Source organism: Notamacropus eugenii, chromosome 5 (genome assembly GCF_028372415.1).
Source record: "Notamacropus eugenii isolate mMacEug1 chromosome 5, mMacEug1.pri_v2, whole genome shotgun sequence".
In the NCBI taxonomy this organism is placed as follows: domain Eukaryota; kingdom Metazoa; phylum Chordata; class Mammalia; order Diprotodontia; family Macropodidae; genus Notamacropus; species Notamacropus eugenii.
Window position 1 is genome coordinate 235,031,425 of NC_092876.1, and position 24,926 is coordinate 235,056,350.

General features: G+C 39.3%; 1 protein-coding gene across 3 annotated transcripts in view; it reads left to right on the forward strand.

The window, feature by feature from the left end:
* The first annotated feature begins 4,256 nt into the window (after positions 1-4,256).
* Positions 4,257-24,926, forward strand: part of MAP3K20 (mitogen-activated protein kinase kinase kinase 20) — a 209,835-nt gene continuing 189,165 nt past the window's right edge. For all 3 annotated transcript variants that reach the window (XR_011967694.1, XM_072612348.1, XM_072612350.1), the window contains exon 1: positions 4,257-4,388. The gene's annotated coding sequence lies outside the window, so the exon portion shown is untranslated. The remainder of the gene's footprint in view (positions 4,389-24,926) is intronic.

Genomic DNA, 24,926 nt, shown 5'->3' on the forward strand with positions numbered 1-24,926 from the left:
TGTGGACTATGATGAAACACAAAATGTTTTTTAAAATATAGTTCCTTACAATAGAGGAGCTGATAGTCTAATTGAGAACACACACAGAGAGACACACATACATAAGCTGAAGAAAGTATTTTGTTGTTGCTTTCATTCAGTCATGCCTGACTCTTCCTGACTCCACTTGGGGTTTTCTTGCCAAAGATACTGGAGTGGTTTGCCATTGTCTTCTTCAGTTCATTTTACAGATAAAGAAATTGAGGCAAACATGGTGAAGTGACTTGCCCAGGAAGCATGCACAGAGTCATAAATCAACAAATGAAAATTAATGAGATAGAAACTAGCAACATATGCCTTCTGAAAAAGTTTTGGGTAGGAAAGTGAACAGACTCATGATGGATCAACAGTTCAAGATTCCCAGAGATCTGAGTTTGTGTCTACATTTTTAAGGTAGTGAAAAATATACATTATCAGAGAAGGAAGAACATATCATATATCCTATACCCTTTGCAAAGGCAAAGGTTAAAATGGTATGTGTATAGGCAAAGGTTTAAAATGTGAACAAAATCTGTATATTAAAGCAGATTAAAGGATATAGGAACACTACAGGGCACTATTAAATAAGAAAAATTAAATAAAAATTACCATCTTGTGAACTGAATATAATGCTGATGAAGAAAAATTCTATTTACCCTTTGGTTTATTTCTTTAATTTATTTCTATTTATCCTATTTTGTCCTTCAAAAAATAACATTATTTAAATCCATGGTGATTGTGAGCAGTGATTTTCCCAGGATCTCAGGGATGCAAAGGAACTCAAATGTCATCCTTTATATGTTAGCACAGTAATTTATGGTTAGGAGCCAGACACAGAATTACATATATCACGGTCTGAGATGGCTATCTGTGATGGCTAGAGAAGGTGCCTTTGGGTATGAGCTTGCACCATAGTTCTTAGTGCTAGAGGGCAAGAGGAAGACTACTTGGGGAGCTTTCCCTCTTCTGATTTGCTTATCCTTCTGTCATAATGAGAATTAAATCTGACACTCTGCACCATTAATGACAGTGGACCTTTAAAAAAAATGGAATCATTCTAAGTGAGAGATGAGCTCAATGAGCAAGGATTGGTCAGATTCCTTTTGGTTTTGAAACTAACACAGACTCTGGTTGGCCTAGCATTCAGGAGACAGGGAGGATTAAACAGACACTAATAATAAAATTGACAGATTGTAAAAGCAAAGTTGGCAGGGAAATAAACACTAACCTATTTATGTACTTATGATTAGCAAATCAGGTTAATCTTAAGACAATTTAGGTAACAGGCTGAATGAAGAGGTTGAGATGTGAGTGAAGAAGCTCTTGGAAAGATGATATTAATCAACAAATGTTTATTGAGCATCACTATACGTTTAACATGGTTCTAGGTTCCATGAGGAGATATTGAAAGGTAATATTTATGCCTGATTTTATCTTAGCTGTTTGTGTCTGTGTATCTAAACACATGTGTGTGTATACATGTGTGTTTTATTTCCATAACGGTTCGGGTGTATTTTAGTGAAACTTTGCTTCTCACCCAAGACCTTAGTTTCAATGCTCTGGACAGTATGTTTAAAATAGATATTTCATAAGGTGAATTGTTGAAGATGTGGTCTATGACTTCTAAGGAGGGAATTCACAGTCTAGTTGGAGAAATAAGACTAACCATTCTCTCCCCTAATGGTCAGGTAGTGATGAGATCTGTGTTTATAGAGGTATGCTACAATATGATGTCTTTGCTCTGGACAGATTGGCTGTCTCAGATTATTACCCCGGGAGAGGTGGTAGAAGAAAACAACAAAAGATGACTGGGAAGGTGATAGAACATGGATTAAGAATGTTGTAAAAAGTAGAATGCATTTTGCAAAAAGCTTCATGATTGTTAAGGATACCTAGGATATATCTGGGTTTAAAACTAGAGAATTTAGTTTTCTAAGTATATTTACCAAGTAAATTTAGTTAGCATTTCCTAGCATATCAGGAACTCCTTTCTCATTATCCGCTTTTTATCCATATCTTTCCTTCTAAGTTTTACCTCTTCCATTGAGTTTTCCCTTATCATTCCAACCTAAGGAGATCCCTTCCACCTTTAAAATCCTGTAATAATCATAATTAGTGCAGCCAGGTGACAAAGTGTATAGAGTACCAGGCCTGAAGTCATGAAGATCTGAGTTCAAATCTGGCCTCAGATAATTACTAGTTATGTGACCCTGGGTAAGTCACCTAATCTTGTTTGCCTCAGTTTCCTTATCTGTAAAATGAGCTGCAGAAGGAAATGGCAAGTCACTCCAATATCTTTGTCTGGAAAACCCCAAAATGGGGTTACAAAGAGTTGAACACATCTGAAACAACTAACAATAACACAGCTTATTTAGCACAGAGTGAGTTATGTAATAGCCATTTATTGATTTGATTCAATTTGAGAAACATTTATTATGCACCTATGAGCAAAGTGCTCTTCCTGAATTATTTCTCATGTCCCCTAACAGTACATGTCTAACAACCTAATAAGACATTGTTCCCACTCTGATATGCAGAAAGAATAATCATGGCAGAGTCAGGAGACCTGGGGTAAAACCTCACCCGTGATACTTACTATCTGTGCCATCTTTAGCAAATCATTTAAGAATGAGAAGGTTACTCTCAAAGGCCTCTAAGGGACCTTCCAGATCTAAACTGATGATCCTATGATTTTCTCTCTTTAAACTCTCTCTCTTAGAAATCTCACCCATTTCTGAAGCTGCAAAAGATTCCCAGATCCACACTTCCAGTCTTCGTTTCTCCCTTTATTTCTCTATCTGCAGCTGCTGTGACTGGACTTGTCTATCTGCATAGAAGTTATCACCTTTCCCCCAAGTCCTGTCCTTTCTGACTTTTTAGTAGACAGCCTGGGTGCTCCATAAGGATCCACTCAATGTCTGGGCTGTATGGGGTGTTTTGGGGGGACTAGCACCTGTGGTGTGAGGGTTTGCCAAGCCCTTTTCAAGGCTGCCCATTTTCCTTTGGTGTCTACCTGCCACTCAGTCTATAACTCCATTGGTCACACCCAGTAAACTTTCTGAGCAGATGAGCTTAACAGATGAGCCTCAAACCAATTGGTGAGTTAGGAATGTGTCTACCCCATGTGAAGACTTCTCCAACAGAATGGGTAGATGAGAATAATTTATTCCAACAGGCCATGAAGGTGGCTGAAGCAGACACTTGCAGGGAGGATTAGAGCTTGGCCAGACACCAAAGGTTCAGAGACACTAAGATTATCCACTGCATCCAGGGCTATCACTAAAAAAATGACTTTTGTTCTGTCATTGAACTTCAATGACTCTAGAAGAGAAAATGAAGCTGAAGATTTTGTGCAACTCTGCCTCACTTAAATCCAACTCATGCACAAGTCAAGATTGGTTCTTTTGGAAAACGAAGAAGTAGCAACAACAAACTCAATGTCTAGTAATCATTTAAGAGGAACTTTCACAGAACATTAGATAGATTCTCCTATGGCAGGTTTACATAGGATTGGACAAGAATGGCACAAGATGTGAGGAAAGGATGGGTTTCTTTTTGGTGTGCCCTAGTGAAAGTACTGTCACAGAAAAGAGCACTGATCCATCAGTCTCGAAATATTTCTAATACTATTGCTGAAATATTTATATAGGAGTGAAAGGGGATCAATAATGGACTTTTTTTTCTCCTGGCTGTCTCCCTTTCCTAGTCCTCCAGCATGCAGGGAGCACTATGACATTTCTGCGGATTCTTATTGAAACTGCACCTTTCTCTCTTGTATAACAAGAGCTGTCTGCTGGCTTCAACCTCCGATGGGATTTGGGTGGTTTTTATTCCTTAATGTCAAGGTGAAAAAACTCAGTGAGACTTCAGCTTGGAAGCAGGAGGAGGGAGGCTCAGGTGGATGGTTTTGGGTGCTGTGCATGGGAGCCTGCTGCACATCGGCTTGCCCACATCTCTAGACGAGACAGACTCGTTTAAGCGGCTTCTCTGAGTCTCCCCGAGCTCGGCTGCCTTCTTTCGTCCCTGGGGGTGGAGGGGAAGAGCAGGGCAAGGGTCTAGGGGCCAGCTTGGCAGTGCCTGGTCCTGCTGTTCCGGGCGGGGGTCATAGCTGCTGCCAGAGGGTAGGTGGTGCTGTTGTCGTGACTGTGGCTTCCTCATTGGCGCTGGGAAGAGAGGCGGAATGTTTAACTCCGTGACATGAAGCGGAAGCGTGGGAGAGCCATCGCACTCACGCCGCCTGCCTGGGACTCCCGCCGCCTCGGCCCCTCCGCTTGAGCTCGCCCTCGCCGGGCCGCCTACTGTTCGCTCCTGGCTGGGCTCTCCCCGCTCCTGGAGCGGGCTTCTTGCGCTAGGTCCAGAGGGGGAGGCAGGTAAGAGGCGTGTGGGATGGAGGGAAGAGAAGAGAGGGGTCCTGCCAGTGTCCTCGTCTCCTAGGGGAAGGGGCACCCGGGAGCCCGCTGCTTGCCCGCCATGGCGCGTCATCCTTCTGCTGTCACCTTCTCCCGGGCCAGAGGCGCGCGTGGGGCCGCTCACTTGTAGGCCTCTGCCGGGACTGTGGCGTGCGCCCAGGCTGTCCGGGGACCGGGAGGCCTGAGGGGGCCCCCCCAAAGAGCGGGAGCGGGGTTGGGGAGAGGATGGGACTCCCGAGTTCCCGTCTGCGGGTGCCAGCCCTGGTGGCAGCTTCGGGAGGGCACTCCTCGGAATGGGGCCAGCCCTTGGGAGTCGAGTAGAGAGCTCAAGGAAGAAAAGGGGAGGCAAGCGAAGTCCCGACGCAACTTTGATTGCTGGGGAGTTCAATGTTCGGACGTCAGCCTTGACTTTGGCCCGGGCTGGGCAAAGTTTCCTGCAAATTGCGTCTTCTCTTCTGGAAGGGAGACGAGGGCCAAGAATGAGCTGCGCTTTCTGCCTTTTCCATCCTTTAAAGCACTTTCCTGACGTTCAGAGCACTTTAACAGAGCAAGTGAACCCGCGGGTGTGACCGGAGGAAGCCTCCAACTTTCTTGAATATTCTGCGGTTTTTCTCCTCTCTTCTGCCTCCTCTCTGCCGGCGTTCTAGCCCTCTCCTCCCTGGCTCCCATCCTTACCGCTTTAGGGAAACACCGGGCTTTTCCTGTTCACGAACCTACCCCCCTCCCAAGAATTTTGGAAAGAGTACGTATTCGAAAAGTAAAAGAATCACAAATAAACAGAAAAGGACGTTGTAGCTGATCTTCTGTTCAGTTTTGTTCGGGCACCATTGTGCCTGTCAAATTCGGGCAGCATGTCCTCTAAGTGGAGATTATAGGGCACGCACTTGCCCTTCAGAATCCCATAAAAGTGGATGCATTCAATAATTGTAGGTTACTGCAAAATTAGGATGATATGAAAGACACTTTGTCCTCTTCCTCTGATCTTAAACAACTATAAAAAGAAAACCCATTTTTGGTGCTTTCTCTAATTCTTAGTTTTCTTTTCTTTTCAAATTTCAAAAAGAAAGTAGTCATACTGATCTCAGGGCCTGAGTCTGGTGTTTTCATATCAAGCGAATTGATCCACTTTACACTCTTTAGGAAACCCAACCAACCTGGGATTCATTATCTAACTGATCTCTTTCAGCTTTTGTAAAACTTTAATGGATCTTTTGAAAACATTGAATTGTCCTCAAAAAAATTAAGTTGTTCATAAGTTGTTGGGCTTAAGAATCAGTGTTGGGAAAATGATTTGGAGTTCTCTTCATTTAAGTGTGATATGGTTATTTTTATTACTACTGTTTTTAGTAATAAGGTGACACAATCGATTGAACCATTCTAAAAATGTGGCAATAATTAACTTCCATGTTTTGTGCTGTCATCCTATTGTAGAAAAAAAGTTGAGATTTTCCATGAAATGTTTTTTCTATTAAAACATATGTTTATTTTAATGTTTATACTGATTTCAAAATATCTAAATTCCATCTTCTCTCCTGGCCTCACTTGAAATACTCTAGAAACATTTCTGTAAGGCAGAGACAATAAAGGCATTCAAGACTGGCTAATTTTTTTTTTCCTGTATAGCAAGTCCATTTCAGGCAGTTTCATTCCTTTTTAATTTTCAAAGACAAAAGAGATGACTGCATTATAATTATAGCACTGGGCCCTTGTAGAGCCTTTGTTCTAAACTCATGCTACACTAGTGAGAGATTTTACAGAATTACAGAATTTTCTGTAAGTTGGAAAAGAGCTCAGAAATCATGGGGTCCAACCCTGTCATTTTAAAGAAGAGGCGCAGAGGCTTGAAAGGACTTGCATAGGGTCATAGAACTAGATGGGGTTATCTCCAGGTGTAGGAACTATGGCTTTTGGTCTCTGTCCAGCATACTTTCCACACAGTTCACTACAACTCTATAAATTTATATGAATTAAAGAGTAGTATGTATTAAGTTTCTTTAATCTTTTGCAGTTTAATCTTCTTAAGGTCAATGTGACGTTATTCTTTAAACAGAAAAAATGAAAATTAATGTTTAGCTCTTCAGTTTTGGCAAACCTGTATATCTTCCTGAGTAACATAATTGAAGAGCAAAGATTTTTCTTTATCAGTAAAGCAAGAAGGTAACTAGCTTACTTTCCCCTACCATTGAAGGGAGCGTCAGGATATTTTAGAGACTGAGAGCAATATCCAAGTATTAAGTACAAAGATTTGGGTCTAAAAATGGATGGTCAAAGATCTTGGGAACCAAGGAAGCTTCTTGCCAAATAAGGAAACTTGGCAAGTAGTCCTGTGTATTTTAAGTTAGCACAAGAGTAAGTGTTATTGGCAATATATTGGCAGTGTGCCTATCTGGAATGAGCAGAGAAACTGACTTTGACAGGGTTACAAAATTTTAAACTGAAGCAATCAGAGGTGTGGGATGAATAATCTAATTATCAGAGAAAGCACTTGAAAAATTAGAATGAGGGCAATAGGAAGAGATGCCAGAAGTAGTGCAAAGCTACTGTAGCTAGAACTTGAGTCAGGAAGACTGTCTTTCTGAGTTCAAATCCAGCCTCAGACAGAGTGACCCTGGCAAGTCACATAACCTTGCTTGCCTCAGTTTCCTCATCTGAAAAATGAGCTGGGAGAAGGAAATGGCAAACCACTCCAATATATTTGCCAAGAAAACTCCTAATAGGTCACATAGAGTTAGTCATGTCATCATTTCTCTGATGTCATGGTCTTCTTCAAAAATGAAGGACCAACCTGTGAGCAGACCATGCTGCCTCAATGGAGACCCAGTTAGCTGGGTAACTCAGCTCATCCTCTCCCTTCTGTCTCCCCCTCTCCTTCCTACTCCTCTCCAAAGGAAAGTAAATTTGGATGGCAAGAGGAAGTCCAGTTAACTTGGGGTTTACTAGCTAGATTTTTCTTCCTTCCTTCCTTCCTCCCTCCCTTCCTTCCTTCCTTCCTCCCTTCCTTCCTTCCTTCCTCCCTTCCTTCCTTCCTTTCTTTCTGTCTTTCTTTCTTGTCTTTCCCAAAACCTTAAACCCAGTGCACTCTGAAGCCCATGGACTAGACAACCATAGGTCCCTGCCCAAACTCCACTTAATGGCTGTTTTCTGGACCCTCCTGGCTTGAGAGTGATTATCAGTAGTAACTGTTGCTCTTTCCCTCCCAGCTTGATTTAGTTATATTTTTTTTCTTTTGCTCATTAAAGGGCCATTTTTGAATGGGTATTACCTCACCCTAAGTGAGTCCCTGAATAGGCCTTAGCCTAAAAGGCTAAGGACTCCCATTGCATTTTGGGCCATCTCCAGTCATCCTAATGAATATCTGGTCACTGGATCCACATGGCTCTGGAGTCAAGGTGAGGCTGGGGACCTGCACAGCCCTCCCTCACTCAAAACAAAGTCAAGTGCAAGTCATGTCATCATTTCTCTGATGTCATGGTCTTCTTTGAAAACAAAAACACAACAACTGAACAACAACAAAAAAGGCAGTAGACATTTGATTCTAGTGAAGATATCTAATGAGGTTGTGAATATGGATCATAAAAGACAGAGAAGAAAAGAATCACAAGTCTCAATAGAGACATCTGTGCAAACACTCCTAAAAGTCCTAGAATGAGATAATCAAATGCTAAACTTCTAGGATTAAAAGTGGTAATTTGGATCATCTGTTTTTCACTTTCTTACAACCAATACAGTTTGATAGTCAGATTTTCTTATCTACCCAAGGAAAGTCAAGGCCATTCTTGGCATGATTTGAGTAGTTGGATTGGGGGAGGTGACATTTTTTTGAGGTACGGACCCTCTCCCACTGTCTTCCCGGATCTCACATACTGATGTCAGTGAAAAATTCAGTCAATATGTCCCTCAAATATATCATCAGTAACTAGAAAGCTCTACCTGATTTGGGAGGAAAGTTATGAATGTTTGAAGTTTATGTGGATTTCTTTAATATTTGCCACCTGCTGTCCCAGCTTTTCCTAGCACAGTTGCTTGCTGTAACAGCAGGTCAGGGATAAAGACAAGACCTGGGATTTTATTGATAGAGGAAAGCCAGATAGAGAAATTCTCTTTACCAATGAATTCTTTGCAACTTAAGATTAAGTGATTTGCCCACAGTCACACAGCTAGTATGTGTCAGAGGCTGACTGGAACAGCAGCTAAATAACCCTAAATGAAGAGTTTTGTGGGACAAAGTGTTTACAACTTTTCTAACATCCCAAATTGAACTTCACATGGACAGCATATCGGGAAACCATGAAATTGATCTATGTACAAAAGAAAAAATAGGTTGAGGATGAGATGATTTTTGAGGGGTACAGTTTTAAGTCAGGGCCTTTCTTGTTAAAGCGATGAACTTGACATTTATCTTTAGCACTGTTCCCTCTGTCTCTCCTCTAACCGCTCATGGGACATACATATTTCCCCAGCACCTTCCTTCTGCTTCCCAGGTATGTGGGGTCTTTGTTAGCAGTGTTCAAACTTTTTTTTTCCCTTTCTTCTATGCCAAATTAAAACTTATCTATTCTCTCTCATATGACCTAAGGGTCCTGCTCTCTTCTAGGAAACTGTGATGAACTAGTTCTTTCTAAAATTTCTTTTCTTTGTCTCTTTATTTTTAGTTTTCAGCATTCACTTGTGTTTGATTTTTAGTTCTAAATTTTCCCTCTACCTCCCCTCCCCACTCCCCAAGACAACATGCAATCTGATATGGACTATACATATATAATCATATTAAATATATTTCTACATTAGTCGTATTATGAAAGAAGAATCAGGAGAAAAAGGAAAAACTATGAGAAGGGAAAAAAAAGAGAGAGAAAATAGTATGCTTTGATCTGCATCTAGACTCAATAGTTATTTCTCTGAATGTGGATAGCATTTTGCATTATGAATCTTTTGGAATTGTCTTAGATCATTGCCTTGCTGAAAAGAGCTAAGTATCTCAAAATTAATCATCGTACAATATTGCTGTTACTGTGTACAATGTTCTCCTGGTTCTGCTCCTTTCACTCAGCATCATGTAAGTCTTTCCAAGTTTTTCTGAAGTCTACCTGCTCATCATTTCTTATAGAATAATAGTATTCCATTACATTCCTATACCACAACTTGTTCAGCCATTCCCTAATTGATGGGCATCCCCTCAATTTCTAGTTCTTGGCCACCATAAAGAGAGCTGCTATAAATATTTTTGAACATGTGGGTCATTTTCCCTTTTTTAGTATCCCTTTGGAATATAGACCTAATAGTGGTGGTTGTTGATTGTCCTTCATTCTCAAAGAAGATCGTGACTTCAGGAAGGAGATGCCATGACTTGCAAGTGAATTGGTTTTAAGTGAGGGAGGACTGTGCAAAGTCGCCAGCCTCACTTTCTCCTTTGGAGCCATCTGGGTCCAGCGGCAAGATATAAATCAGGAATGGAGATGGCCCCCATTGTCTCGGTAATGCCTGGTACAGAGTTTGTGCTCAGTAACTAAGTGCTTACTGATTAAATTTCAGTATCATAAAAGTTCACGTTTAAAAAGCTTTAAAGTTTGCAAATCATTTTACATATTATCTCTGAACTACCATTTATTGGAAATGTTCTTGAGTTGATTCCTGTGTGATTTAGAAAAGGTCCCTTCCCATTCTAAAATTCTGTGACTTATTAAAAGTGACAAAATAACTAAAATTCTAGACATGTTTTATTTAATCCCATCCACAATGACATTTCAAAACTAATTCCAAAGAATGAAATAGATAAAATAGTAAAAACTATTACCTTAAACTCAGCAACTTGTGATGAAATATGCAACATAAGGCTATCGCTGGGGAATTTCATACCATATGAACCTAGCAATTCTGATAGTCACTTCATTTCTGATATGTATTGGTAGATCAAAGGGTACAAACATTTTTATAGCCCTTTGGGCATAGTTCCAAATTGCTCTCCAGAATGGTTGGATCAGCTGATGAACTAGTTCTTGCTGATGGGTTAGTCAGTTCAATTAAATTCAATTAATACTTATTAAGAACTTACTGTGTGCAAGTTGATTAGTCAGGCAATATATTAGTGAGTATCCTCCCACATAACCAAACTCCTTAAGCAGGGAAAATGTACATTACTCTAAAAAGCCCTTGTCAGTAGTAGAAAGGCAAGGGAAATAGGGCTACAAAGCCTTGGCTCTTGGAGCTTAGGGAGATATTTCTAAGCAAAAAGAACTTGTCAGCTGGTAAATGGCTCTGCAAGAAGCAGCATGAAAGGACAGTAATTACCCAAAAGAGCTTCAGTGGGAGATGCTGTGTCAGAATATAGACCTTATCACTTGACATGAAAGCAAGTGCAAGGAGTGGTCTCAAGTTTGGCTTGCCAGTATGACTCACTGTAGTTAGTATTAGGTTTCCAGGCCCCAGTGCTAGGGTATGCATTTATGTTCCCTCAGAGTTTGATCAGCTTAGTTTGGTATCCAGTCCTTGTCTTTTTTTCTTTAGTACAGTTCGCTCTGGGAGTTTCCCTAACCATGTATGTTTAGGACTATGGAAATAGTGGAACAGAGTTTGAGGAAGGCTTCTCACCAGAGAAAATAGGAGTGAAGAAAACCTTAATAGATACTTGCTATCTTGAAGGGAAGTGCACCATGGATATGTTCTTTTTAAAGAATTTGGTCCTGGACTATTTGACATTCTGACAGTGACTTAGATAAAGACATAGATGAATGATTATCAAATTTGGGGTGACATAAAACTGAGATGAATGGATAGCAGGGTCAAGATCCCGAAAGATCTGGCAGGATAGAATAATCTGCCAGTTCAAATATAATGAAATTTAATGAAGATAAATGTCAAGTCCTATACTTCAAAAATAACCCGTAATTATAAGATCAAAGTAGAATGGTTATACAGTAGTTCATGTGAAAGAGATCTGGGAGTTTTCATGCATTTTCTTGTTGTTGTTCAGTCATTCCAGTCCTGTCTGACTCTTCATGACCCCATTTGGAGATTTGTTGGCAAAGATACTAGCATGGTTTGCCATTTCTCCAGCTCATTTTACAGATGAGGAAACTGAGACAAACAGAGGTAAGTGACTTGTCCAGGGTCATACAGCTAATAAGTGTCTGAAGCTGGATTTGAACACGTCTCCTTGGCTCTGGCACTCCCTCCACTATACTCCTTGCGGCATAGTCAGATTAGTATAATTCAGCTGTGTGATGTCAGCAGAAAAAGCTAATGTGATATTAGACTAAGGTACAAAAGGCATAATATCCAGATGTAGTAAAGTACATAAAGAGTATTGACTCTGGAGATGAAGTTCCTAAGTTCAAAACCTGCCTCTGGGGTTTACTACATGTGTGACATGAGGTAAGTCATTTTACCATCTTCAGCCTCAGTCTCTTCATGTGTAAAATGAGGAAGATGAGAAAAAAGGCCCCTGAGGTCCCTTCTAGCCTTAAATCTAAAATTCTGTTCCAGTCAGACTACATTTGGAGTACTGTATTTAATTAATTAATACAGACACATTTTAGGATTGTTGACAAGTTGGAGCATGACCAGAAAAAGGTGACCAGAATAAGAATACTGTAGGTGATGCCATAGGATGGTCAGTCAGGTCAACTAGATGACACAGAGGGTAAGAGTGGTGGACTGGGAAGTCAAGAAGACCCAAGTTCAAATTCCTCCTCAGATACTTCCTAGCTGTGTGACCTTGGGCAAGTCACTTAACCTCTTTCACATTAGCTGCAGTTATCAGCTAAAAGAACTGGAGATGTTTAGCTTGAGGAAGAGCAGAGTCAGGCAAGACATAATATTCATATTCAAATAGTTGAAGGACTATCCCATAGAGGATGTTGCAGAGGTCGATTTAGATTCGATGTAGAGGACAGAGGAAGAAACAAAAAACAAAATAATATGTAACAAAACGAAATGACAGCAGCAACAGCTGCAACAACAACAACCAAAACCCACTCCTTCCTAACAATTAGGCATATCCATACGTAGAACGGGCTGCTTGAGAAGTAATCATTTTCCCCTCCCTCGAGGTCCTTATGGAAAATCAGTGTGATCACATGTCGATTACTTGCCAAGATATTGTGGAGAAGAGCAGGTAGGTGGTACAGTGGTTAGAATGCCAGGCCTGGAGACAGAAAGACCTGAGTTCAAGGAGTCTGGGCAAACCACTTAACTCTCTTTACCTCAGTTTCCTCACCTGTGTAATGGGCTAGAGGAGGAATTGGCAAACCAAAACCCCAAATGGGGTCATAAAGAGTTGGACATGACTGAAACGACTGAACAACATGCTGTAGAGAGAATTCATATGCAGATGTTATGGCCTCTAAGGTCCTTCCCAACTCTGAGACTGAAGTTTTGTGAATTGCCTCTGAGATCTGTTTGCCTACTCTGAGCCTGAACACCCTTACCAAGATGGTCCTCTGTGCCTAGGAAAGGTTCTTTTTTTCAAAAAAAAAAAATTATGTATGTGTGTGTGTGTGTGTGTGTGTGTGTGCGCGCGCGCGCTGAACTCCTTAGGTAATCTGGCAAAGCCTATGAACCCTGTCTTAAACTAATATTAAGTGTATAAAATAAAAAACATAAGATTCCAAAGGAAATAATTACATTAAATAGTTAAACTAATTTTTTAAAAAGTTAAGGACCCCTGCCCTAGAATATTTCCTATAGTAGAATTATGGGGTTTTAAAACTGAAAGAGACTTCAGTATCCATCTAATCTGACCTCTTCCTGTTAAAAGAACCCTCTCTATGAATTATCTGCCAAATCATGTCAAGCCATTCTGTAAAGTTCTCCAATGGGAGGAACCCCCTACCTTCCAAAGTAACTTCAGCCTCTGACAAGTCCTAAGGAATTCAGGCTGATGATCTTTGTGGACTATTGAGAGAAATATTTTTGGTCAGATTATAGCCTTTCTGTGCCCCTCAAATTATATCATATAAATATCTGCCCACTCTACCCAGAGGGAGGCCTGTTAAGTTAAGATGTTCTGTCCCATTGCTACACACGTGCATGTTTTGGGAGCTAACTGCTCCTTTGACTGTTAATATCATCATATTCTAAAATAATCTGTTGTTCAGACTCTGGAGAGGATTATAAGAGTATAGAGAGATGAGTTTCTAAATCGGACTTACATATATCAGTACTGCAGTGTTTATTTCTAGTGTGTGAGTTTGGGGGAGTTGTTTTCCAATATAAAATTTGATCTGTGAAGGATATTATTAATGCACTTAGTATCTATATAAAGAGTATGAGAAATAGTCAGAAAGAACTCAGAGGTTATATAAATAGGGGAAGTTATGACCCTGAGGTCATAACTTAAACCTGGTGGGACCATTTTCATAGCTGGTTCTTCTTAGCATAGTTTAGTATAATCTTGTTTTGAGGGGAACTAGAAAGATGAAAAAAATCTGTCTCTGACCATAATTTTTAATCAAGTGTCAAAAGTCATGGGAGAAATGAGGCAGTGTGATAGAGTTACAGCAGCACTGGACTCAGAGTCAGAGGACTTAAGCTGATGTCTCTCCTTTGTCACTATTAGGTCACCCCTCTGGGTCTCAGTTTCCTCATCTGAGAATGAGAGAGTCAGACTAGATAGCTGCTAAGACCACTTATAGCACTAAATCTGCGATCTCATGTTCTAATAAAGGTCCACACATTCTGGGGAGCCCAACCTGACCTTGGCCTAGTCTTGCAGAGTTAGATCAACGCGATATAGTTCAATAGTGAAGAATGCAGGACTGAGTTAGGATCCAAGAAATGAAAAACAAAACAGAAACTTCATTAAGCTTTGGACCAGTCACACTGAGACTTTAAAGGCATATTTTGCTCTCTACATTTGGAGAACGTGGGGGAAGGCTTGTAGGAAAAAGTTTCTCATATGGCTCCCAGGACCCACTACCCCATTCCCAAATGATATAATAGACCATCATGGTAGTTATTACTGTGCTCCTTTGGGGCTGTCATAAGACTCTCATTGCATCCATGAGAAAAGGAGTAGTGCTGGACCAGAGTCAGAGAATTATACAGTCTTAAAATCAGAAGGGACCTTCAAGGTTCTCGAGTTCAACTTCCATTCCTCCCCCTGCCCCATCAATGGAATGTCTTCAACATCTGATAGTCATCCATCTTCCACTTGAGCACTTCCAATAACAAGGAGCTCACATTTTCACAAGACAGTCCATTCTATTGTTGAATAGCTGCAATTATTAGGAAATGCTTTACATTGAACTGAAATCTGCCTCCTTTTAATTCTCCCCCATTTACTCTTAATTCTGTCCTCTTAAACTATAAGGAATAAATAAAATTCTTCTATGACAGACCTTCAAATATATTTGAAGACAGCTATGTTTCTCCTTATTTATCTCTTTTCCAAGCCAACTATTCTCCATTTTCCTCAATCATTCCTCATTTATATCTCTTGCTGTTCTGGTCTCCTTCCTTTTAACATGTTCAGATTCAAGTGACACAGCCCCCCCCACCCCCATTAAAATGCAGTATTCAGAATTTAACCCATTGCTCAAAGCAGTCACTGTCATATCTTCTCCTTTTTCTACAGAGTGGAGTTGCATATTAAACTTTATGCATATTCATCTGTGTGTGCTAAGCTAAAAGAAAGAAAAGTTATAATTTAAGTAATGAAGTTATTTTCACCTTGTTATTCTACTTATGAGTGTGTCTGAGATAGAAGACATCAATCTATTGTTCCCTCAGTAGATCTTAGTACTTGTGTGGCATCCTAGAATAGTAGGACCATAGTTTTAGAGCTGGAAGGTACCTTAGAGACTAATTCCTCCATTTTACAGATAACAAAACTGAGACATAGAATAATTAAGTGACTTGCCTAGGATCACACAATTATCATCAGGCAGGATTGACCTTGGGCAAGTCACTTAACCCTGTTTGCTTCAGTTTCCTTATCTGTCAAATGAGCTAGAGAAGGAAATGGCAAACAACTCCAGTATCTCTACCAAGAAAATCCTAAACGGGGTCATGAAGAGTTCGACATGACTGAAACTATGGAACAGTAACAGTATTTGAAACCAGATCTTTCTGAATTCAAGTTTAATGCCCAATCTACTCTATTTGACCACCTCTCTATTTTCCTATGCTGAGTGTGACTCTAGAATCCCATTTATCATACCCATAAAGTATTCTGCTTAGGTTGATAATAATGAGAGAAACAGTCTCGGTTGATCTTAGCACTCTGGGGCAGCTATGTTCCCTTTGACTTCTTTGTGTACACTCTTGGGGAAGCAGGAAGAATAAAGTCACATAACTGTGTGATAACCCTCTAATATAATTATAGTGTGAAGTCTTTTTGAGTATCTTTCCTTTTCCTTTGCATTTTCTCTCAGCTAAGTCTTTACCTGGTTTTGTTTTCTTGTACTTGAGTAGAAGACCTGATTCCTGACTTTCTCTTTTCAGTACCTTAGCTAGATGTAGTAAAAAAAAAAAAAAAAAAAAATCAATTGTTCCCATAGTAACTATCTCAGATCTATCTGCTCTCTGATATAAACTGTCATCTTTTAAAGAGACCTTAGTCTCTTTTTAGCTATGAATGTTTAAAGATTGTCTTAAATTCAGTCTTCACCTTCCATGCTGACTTTAGGCCCAAGCCTCTACGTGAATCCATTATAATGGAAACTGGAGTACTGAGGTACAGTTCATAGGATGAGTGACAAAATATAGGTGGAAGTGAAGATGATGGAAGCTTTGAACCTACTGATACCTCCCAGAGAGTTGCCATTTCTACCCATCCACCTGTGAGTTGCTGTCTTAACAAACCCCAAAGAGTCTGATCCATAATTACGTAACCTGCTGTTCTCTGTCCCCTCCAAAATCCTTACCAACAAAGAATCAGGCGGTATTACTGCACCATAAAGCATGGCAACTTATTGTGCAGTAAGTAAGCCAGAAAATGAAATCTATTTGCTTCATATTGACTAGTCCAATTTTAGTGTCAATGGCAGATCCTATCAGAATGGGGTTTTATGATGTAATCCTACTTTCTAATGTCCTAGATGTCAATCATTCATTGTATCATTGTATTTACCTACTTTGGATGTGTAATATATTAAAAAGTATCATTTTATTTGATACATTGTATCAATTTCACCACATTGTATAGGTATGTATGCATACGTAACTATGTGTATGTTGTACATATTTTTATATGTATTTATTCTCTCCTCTATGAGAATATAATTTTATTGTGATTAGCTAGTATTTTATTCTTTGTGTTCACATCACCACACTGCCTGGCACATAGAAGTCACTTAATTGGTTGATTGACTTCTACTTCTAGGAAAAGAAACAAAAATGACAAGAAAATAGTACATTGGAATATATCTTATTGTTTAAAAAACAGTAATATTCTTTGTTTTTATATGACCTCCATTTTCTACCCACAGGTACTCTGGCCTGTGCTACTAGTTATTTCCAAAATTCTAGGCCTCTAATGAATTTTTGGTATACTGTCCATACTCAAATAATCAGATAATTAAAAGGATGTATGTGTTCTCTCCAATTGTGTAGGCTGTAGCCTTTTTATGCCTGCTCCTAAGTTTGCCACAAGGAATCCACCTAACTGTTGAGTACTTTCTCACTTTCTTTTGGTTTCAAGATTGCAACATACAGGCTTTCCTTAGCTTTTGCCTGTCTTTGCTCTGTGAGCAACCTATCTTCTTTAATCATGCATTTTTTTGATAACATCCTTCATTTAGTTCTTCATAGTTCCTTTTGTTTTGTCACTATCTCCTCACACCCACCATTGCTATTTGTGATAAACATTTTCAGTTCTTGGAAGGTAGAACTGTTCCAGGAGCTCCAGCTATGCAATGACCTGGATAGGATACTGATATTAAAAAGATTCTTTCTAGGAGAAGCATAGGGTGATTATAGGAGCTATTCAATTTCCCAAAGTCAATCCAGGCTCCACTCATATTTCTAGTTAATCACAGAGCTAACTAGATCTCTCTCCAGTGGAGGAGAAAGAAAGGACTATCTCTTATACAATTATAGTTTATCTCATCACTTCAAAAAGAGAATACAACACTCCTCTGAAATCACCCAGAGACAAGCTCATCTGGCATATTTAATTACTGCATGTCTGAGCATGTGGTATTCAGAAGAACATATGAAGTTAGCAATGCTGTCACAGTTTTCAAAATGGCAGTTGCTCTTCCATTTGAACATCCAAATGTTGTTAGGACTTTCACTGTCAAAGGTTAAAATCAAGTGCAATTTGCCAGAAAATATGTGCCTAATATAGGGACAGTTGTTTATTATCCAAAAATGTAGACAGGTGGTACAAACTATTGAGAAAAATAAATGCACTATTATATCCCTGATGGTAGAAACTAAAGTATTCAGTGGAAATGTATACATATACATTTCTCCATCTGAAACTATTTCACCCAACTATATGTTGGGAAGGGAATGATGACCATTTGGGGTGTAGTGCAGTGCTAATCATGCTCTTCTGCAAAAGATTAGATTATCATGATAAATATCTTATATTTTGAATTTTTCATGGAACTGTAAAGTTGATAATATAGACAAAGTGGCTCAGTCCAGAAAAATAGGAATTATCCTGCAATATGGTAATATTCATCTCTTCATTGCAGCAACAATTTTATACTGCTTTCTAGACATTGACATTTGGGACCTAAATTTATCTACCCTAAAGCCCCATTATGATTTACGATGTTTGTTGTTGTTGTTCAGTTATTTCAGTGGACTTTTTGTGACCCCATTTAGGGTTTTCTTGGCAAAGATACTGGAGTAGTTTGCCATTTCCTTCTGTAGCTCATTTCATACATGAAGAAACTGAAGAAAACCAGGTTAAGTGACTGGTCCAGGGTTATATGGCTAGTAAGTGCCTAAATTTAGGCCTGGTACTCTATCCACTGCATCACCTAGCTGCTCCTATTTTATTTGATATGTTATACATGTGAAGTCATGCAAAACATATTTCCACACTAGTCATGTTATGAAAGAAAACACAGATAAGTAGTGGGACAATGGTGGTACCCCTCACAGTAAGAGAGAAGTTAGAGAGGGTTTGGGAGAAAAGATGAGTTCAGTGAGTTTAAGTTGCCTATGAGATAACCAGTTAGGATGTCCAAAATGGGGGGTTGTGGTGGGCAAAGGTAGGGGAGAGAGAGAGAGAGAGAGAGAGAGAGAGAGAGAGAGAGAGAGAGAGAGAGAGAGAGATTGGTGTGAACCTAGGACAGAGCGTTGAAGGATGCATACTTGCAGTGATGGAGATCTATCAAAGGAAGGTGAGAAGGAGCAGTCAGAAAGGTAGGAGAAGAACCATGAAAAAAGGAGAAAGTATCCAAAAGAAGAAGGTGATTGATATTGTCCAAGTCTACAGAGAAATCAAGAGGGATAGGGACTGAAAAAAAAAGCAAAACATTGGATTTGATGGTTAAGAGCTCATTGTTAATTTTGAAGAGATTTATTGCATTTGAGGGATGAGTACGAAAGCCTGCTTGCAAAAGGTTTAGAAGTGAACCGTGAAGAAAAAGTAGCTGGTGTTAATGGCTTTCTCAAGTGGTTTGGCCAAGAAGAGAAGGAGAGGTATAGGAAAATTGATAACTGTAGGATCAAATGAGGGTTGGTTTTTTTTTGCTTTTTAAAGAATAGAAGAGACATTGGCATGTCTTTTATAAGTAAGAAGGGAGAGACCAGTACATAAGAGACTAATGATAGGGGACAAAGTAGGAATGATAGAGGGGTACTCTACTAGAGAAGATGGAGGGGAATTGGATCAAGGGTGCATATACTTGTCTTAGCAAGGAGTAAGGTCACCTCTTCATATGGAAGCAGGTGGAGTAGATAATTCGGTAAAATGTCTAGTTGATGTGAAATGAGGCAGAAAGAAGAGAGAGTTTGCAGTGAAAGTATGATGTGTGGTCCTTGGCTGAGAGAGTAGGGGTAGGCTGTGCCTTGGGAGAATTGAGGAGAGATGAAAAAGTTTGGAATAGCCACTATGGTAAGTGGAATAGCAAACTGATTAGGGAGGAAAAGAATATTTGTCTTTCTTCGGTGAGAGCCCTATTGATATTATGTAACAAAAATATGTAGTGGCTCTAGTCATGTGCAGGATGATGAGTATTGTACAATACAAATTCATAGTTAAGATATTTGAGAATGTAACCCTAAAGAGAGTAGCTTTATCAGAAAGTTATTGGAAGGAAGAAATTTGAGAAAAAAAAAAGACAAGATTTGTTTCCATGAGATAGCATTACCAATGAGAAGAATTCTGAATTTACAGAGGGGGGGAAACTGTAAGAAGATTAGATGTCTTTCCTAATGTCACAAAGCTGATAATAATAATAGTTAATATTTATATAGCACCTACTACATGCTATCTAAGCATTGTGCTATGTTCTTAAAATTATTATTCCACTTAATTCTCCCAACAACCCTGGAATGTAGGTGCTATTGCTATCCCCATTTTTCAGATGAGAAAACTGAAGCAAACAGAGGTTAAGTGATTTGCCCAGGGTCACACAGCTAGTTAGTATCTGAGGCCATATTTGAATTCAACTATTTCTGACTCTGAGCCCAGTGCTCTCTACCCATCTGACTACCAAGGGGTAAAAAGTGGTAAAGCCAGGATTAGAACTCAGACCTTCTTACTCCAAAGCCAGCACTCTTAATACCGCATGACCAGTATAGCTGCAGCTTCCCATTTAGTTTTGAAGCTTTGTGAACAGGAAAAGGTATATATGAAGTCCAAGACCCAAAAGTTATTTGCAAAATCTGTCATTATGTCTTAATGGTTTAAGTCAGAGGATGCAAAGAACTAAAGGAAAATGGAGTTACTGTAAAATAAGGGTTTTCCAAAAAGCCTAATATATTGTGTAATTGAGGTAGTTTAGGGGAGCAGTGTGTGATGGGAGAAAATTATTTAGACTTTCAAAATTACTGGGTTTGGAAATACCATACTCCTGAAATTGTGCTAAGTCTATTTCTTTAAGTCTTTTTTATAAGCAGACATTAGTGCAAAATCATATGTACTCTGAGTGATGATTGGTGAAACAGATGGGGATTTGGAGGCACTTTATGAATGTAATGGATGCTTAATAACCAGAAAGACTATGGGTCTTTTCAGACCATTGGTGCTTTAAGATAGAATTCTAGACAAGAGTGTGAAAAGCAAAATTTTCTGAGTTCTACTGCTGAAATAATCGTAGTGACAGAAATCATAAATAGAAAGATTGGATTAAATTCTAAAATTGCCTGTGTTTGGTTTTGACTTATGCAAATTAATAAGATGTTAATAGCTGAGAGATTTTTTTTTAAGTTCCTGGAATTTGAATGATTTCTTCAAATACTTGGAATTCAGTATATTACTGATCTGTCAGCTCAAAGTCAATCTATGCAGATTTTTCTGTCATCTGTCAACATGCCAGACTTTTGCATTGTTTGTATTTTTGAATGATAGAACCATGGAATGAATCCTAAAACCGAGTGTATTTTGTAGTAACCATCAATTAACCTGAAGAGTCAAAAGGTTAAATAGCAAATTCTAAAATAGAAAAACCAAGGTCATATTTTTACCCCTGAAAAATGAAAGCTTTCATTTGGTACTCTAATGCTCTAGAGATTTCCACTAACACCAGAAGGTTTAGGTCCAGATTCATCATTTGACTCCTCAGACAAAATAAATTCTAAAGCAAAATGACAGCTTAATTATTGGCTGAAAAAAATAATTTTCTCACACAGTAGTACCAGTTTACTTAAATGGATGACTTCAACCACAAAATCGACTATTTCCATCTCTTTGGAAATTGTGAAACCCTATCATTTTTTTATTATTGTGATAGCTTTCCTCCAACATCAGCCTTAATACTGTATGTGTGTATACACATATATGTGTATCTATGTATGCATCTGTGCTACACAAACACACACATATATGTGATATGAAGAAAGTAGAAAAATAGGGAAGAGAATATTTATTAAGGACCTAATATGTACCAGGCACTTTACAAATATTACAAGTTTACAAATATTATCCCATTTAATTCTCGCAACAACCCTGAGAGGTAAGTGCTCTAATTATCCCCATTTACAGTTGAGGAAACTGAGGTAGATAGGTTAAATGACTTGCCCAGAGTCACTCTGAGGACAGATTTGAACTCTAGTTTTCTTAACTCCAGGTCTAGCACTTTATGCACTGTGCCACTGGCTGCCAAGTGACTTGGTTTAAGAGTTTTGTGACATTGGAGACAACTAGTGTACTGAAAACTCAGAAAAAAACAGTGAATTTACTCTTTTTTTTTTCTGTGAGAGATTAGCTTCCTTTATTTGATGTATTGGAAAAACAGCTAACATGGTTCTTTTTGTATCAAAGGAGTCAGGTATGCAAAACACTAGAGTACAGCCATTCAGATTAAAATGCAGTTGGGAAATGGTTAACAAAATTCTTACAAATCTAATACAGCATAAAGTTAATTTAAGGTCAGTGTGGCCCTTAGGGATCTATTTCTGAGTTTGACACAACTGTTCTATGTAAACAATCCTAGCTGTCCTTATTTGATCAGATAATTTTCTTACCAAAATTACTATAGTATGATTATCAACTCAGATTTCCTTGTGCTGATGGGTATAAATTGTTCAGCTGACCACCCTAAATGCTGGTTCATAAATAAAGTAGGAAAAACTCAATCGGGGGAAAATTGCATATTAATTAATTTACCCATATTCTTATGGGCAAGAGATTATCAATTGGCCAAAATTTTCAGCAAAGTCTCAAATACTTTGTCAGGTTCAAGAGGAGCTTTGAGCATAAGGCTTCCTTTTTAATGCCCCCAGAATTCAGATGGGGCCTCATCACTTTGTTTTTAAGTCTCAGTAAAATATGCAAGTAACTAACTGCATGATTTAACTCATACATATCAATTTCCAGATGTCAGGTTGGGATTCCAAAATGGGTTATAGCAGTTCTAGAGAAGTATTTGACCAGAGGTGTCATATCATGGAATGAATGCCCTGGCAAATGACATTTCAGCCTTCAGAGCTCAGTTTCCTTCATAGAGCCCTAATGTTCCAACTGAGTTTGGGGATTTAGTCCTCCTTTTAATAACCCCTAAGCTTGGGGTCCTAGAGCAAGGAATTCAAACTAAGATCCAAAACCTGCCTTTATGTAGATTCATACTGTTATGATCAGGACAACCATATGGCTTAAGATGGCTTTCTTGGTCTTGAAAGGATCTGCATCTAATGAGCAACCCAAAGGGCCTGTAATGATTCCAGATCTAGACATGGAATTGAATTTCAGAAGTATTTGGGGGTATAGTATAAGGTAAAATGAGGGTGGGGTGAAATTTTCTAGGATATGCACCAAGGAGTATTTGTGTAAATGTCAGACTTGTATTTTGAAGCTTTTGTTTTTGTAGTTTAGTTATTTTCAGTCCTGTCTGACTTTTGGTGATCCCATATGGGGTTTTCTTGGCAAAGACACTGGAGTTGTTTGCCATTTCCTTCTCCAGCACATTTTGCAGATGAGGATACTGAGGCAAACAGGGTTAAGTCTCTTATCCAGGGTCACATAGTAAGTATCTGAGGCCAGGATTGGGTTTAGGAAGATGAGTCTTCCTGACTCCAAGTCTGGTGCTCTGTCCACTGCACCACCAAGCTTCCCTTTAATCCTCTATAAATGTCATTCAAAAAATCAAGGTATGACTCTACATACATAGAAATGAGTTACCCATATTTCTAATTGCTTCCTAGTACAGTATTTTAGGATCATAGGCTCACTGGAACCTAGATTTAGGGCTGAGAGGGACCTTAGAGGTCATCTAGTCTAACCCCCTTCATTTTACAGAGGGGCATAGAGAAATTAAATGATTTGATCATGGTCACACAGCTAGCAAGTGACAAAGATCTAAGCTCAAGTACTACTAGTTCAAAGTCTAGCAGTCTATCAATTTCCTGAATACGGTTATGTAAAGAAACAACAGGGGCTGCTAGATGGCCCAGTGGATAGAACATCAGATCTGGAGTCAGGAAGACTCATCTTCATGAGTTTAAATCTGGCTTCGGACACTCACTAGCTGTGACCCTGGGCAGAGCACTTTAACCCTGTTTGCCTAACTTTCCTAATCTGTAAAATGAACTGGAGAAGGAAATGACAAACCAGTCCAGTATCTTTGCCAAGAAAACCCCAAAGGGGTCACAAAGAGTTAGATACAAATGAAATGACTAGATAATAACACAGAAATGAATGAAATAGTGAGGCATTCAGAGAAAGAAGGCCATAGCAAAGAAGATCCAAGGCTCTGTCCTGGGCCCACTTCTTCTATGCTATTTCACTTTCTCATTACCTGCCATGGGTTCAATTACCACACCTATGCAGATGACTCTCAGATCTGTTTTTTCCAGCCCTAACCTCTCTCCTGATTTCCAATTTCTTATTTCCAACTGCCTGTTCCGGACTTCTCAAACTGAATGCCCCACAGACATCTTAAACTACATGTCCAAAACTGAATTCATTATCTTCCCCCTCCCCAAAGGCTCCTCTCTTCTTAACTTCCATATTACTGTCAAGGGTACCACCATCCTCCCAGCCACCCAAACTGGAAACTTAGGTGTCATCCTCAGCTCCTCATTCTCTTACATGCCCTACCCTCAACCTTCTCGCACCTTATCCTTCTGTCCTCTCACACTGCCACTGCCCTCAGGCAGGCTCTCATCATCTCATATCTGTACAATGGCACAAGCCTGCTGATTTCTCTCTCTGCCTCAAGTATCTCCCCCTTCCAATTTGTTCTCCACTTGGCTGTTAAATTGATCTTCATAAAGTGTGACCAAATCACTGTCCTTTCTCCCTTCCCTCCATTTAATACATTCTTTTGATTCCCTGTTCCTTCCAGGTTCAAAAATAAAATTCTTGGTTTGTTTTTTAAGGCCTTCCATAACCTGGCCTCTTCCTACCTACTTTGTCTTCATGCACCTTGTTTTCCTCCACATGCTGTAGCATCCAGTGATATATTTTTTGCTGTTCCTCTATATCCCTACTCCAAGCATTTTTCTGGACTGTTACTCATGCCTGGAACTTTTTCATCATTTCTACTCCTAGCTTCCCTGGCTTCCTTCAGGCCTCAGCTTAAGTCTGCTTTGTTTAAGAAGTCTTTCCTAGTACTTAATGTTAATACCTTCCCTCAGATATGTCCCCCAGTTTATCCTGTATAAGTCTTGTGTGTAAAAGGTGATTTGCATGCTGTCGCCCCCTTTGGACCATGAACTCCTTAAGAGCATGGAGTATTTTTTGCCTTTTTTTTTTGTATTTCCAATGCTTAGCACAATGCCTGGCACATAGCAGATACTTACCAAATATTAGTTGACCTGACTGACTTGACTTAGATGATGCGTGGTCTCATAATCAGGTCATTGGAAGAAGAGCTGAAGGAATTAGAGATGATTTTTATACAAAGGTAAAGATTTTTGTGTGTTTGGGGACGGGGAGGG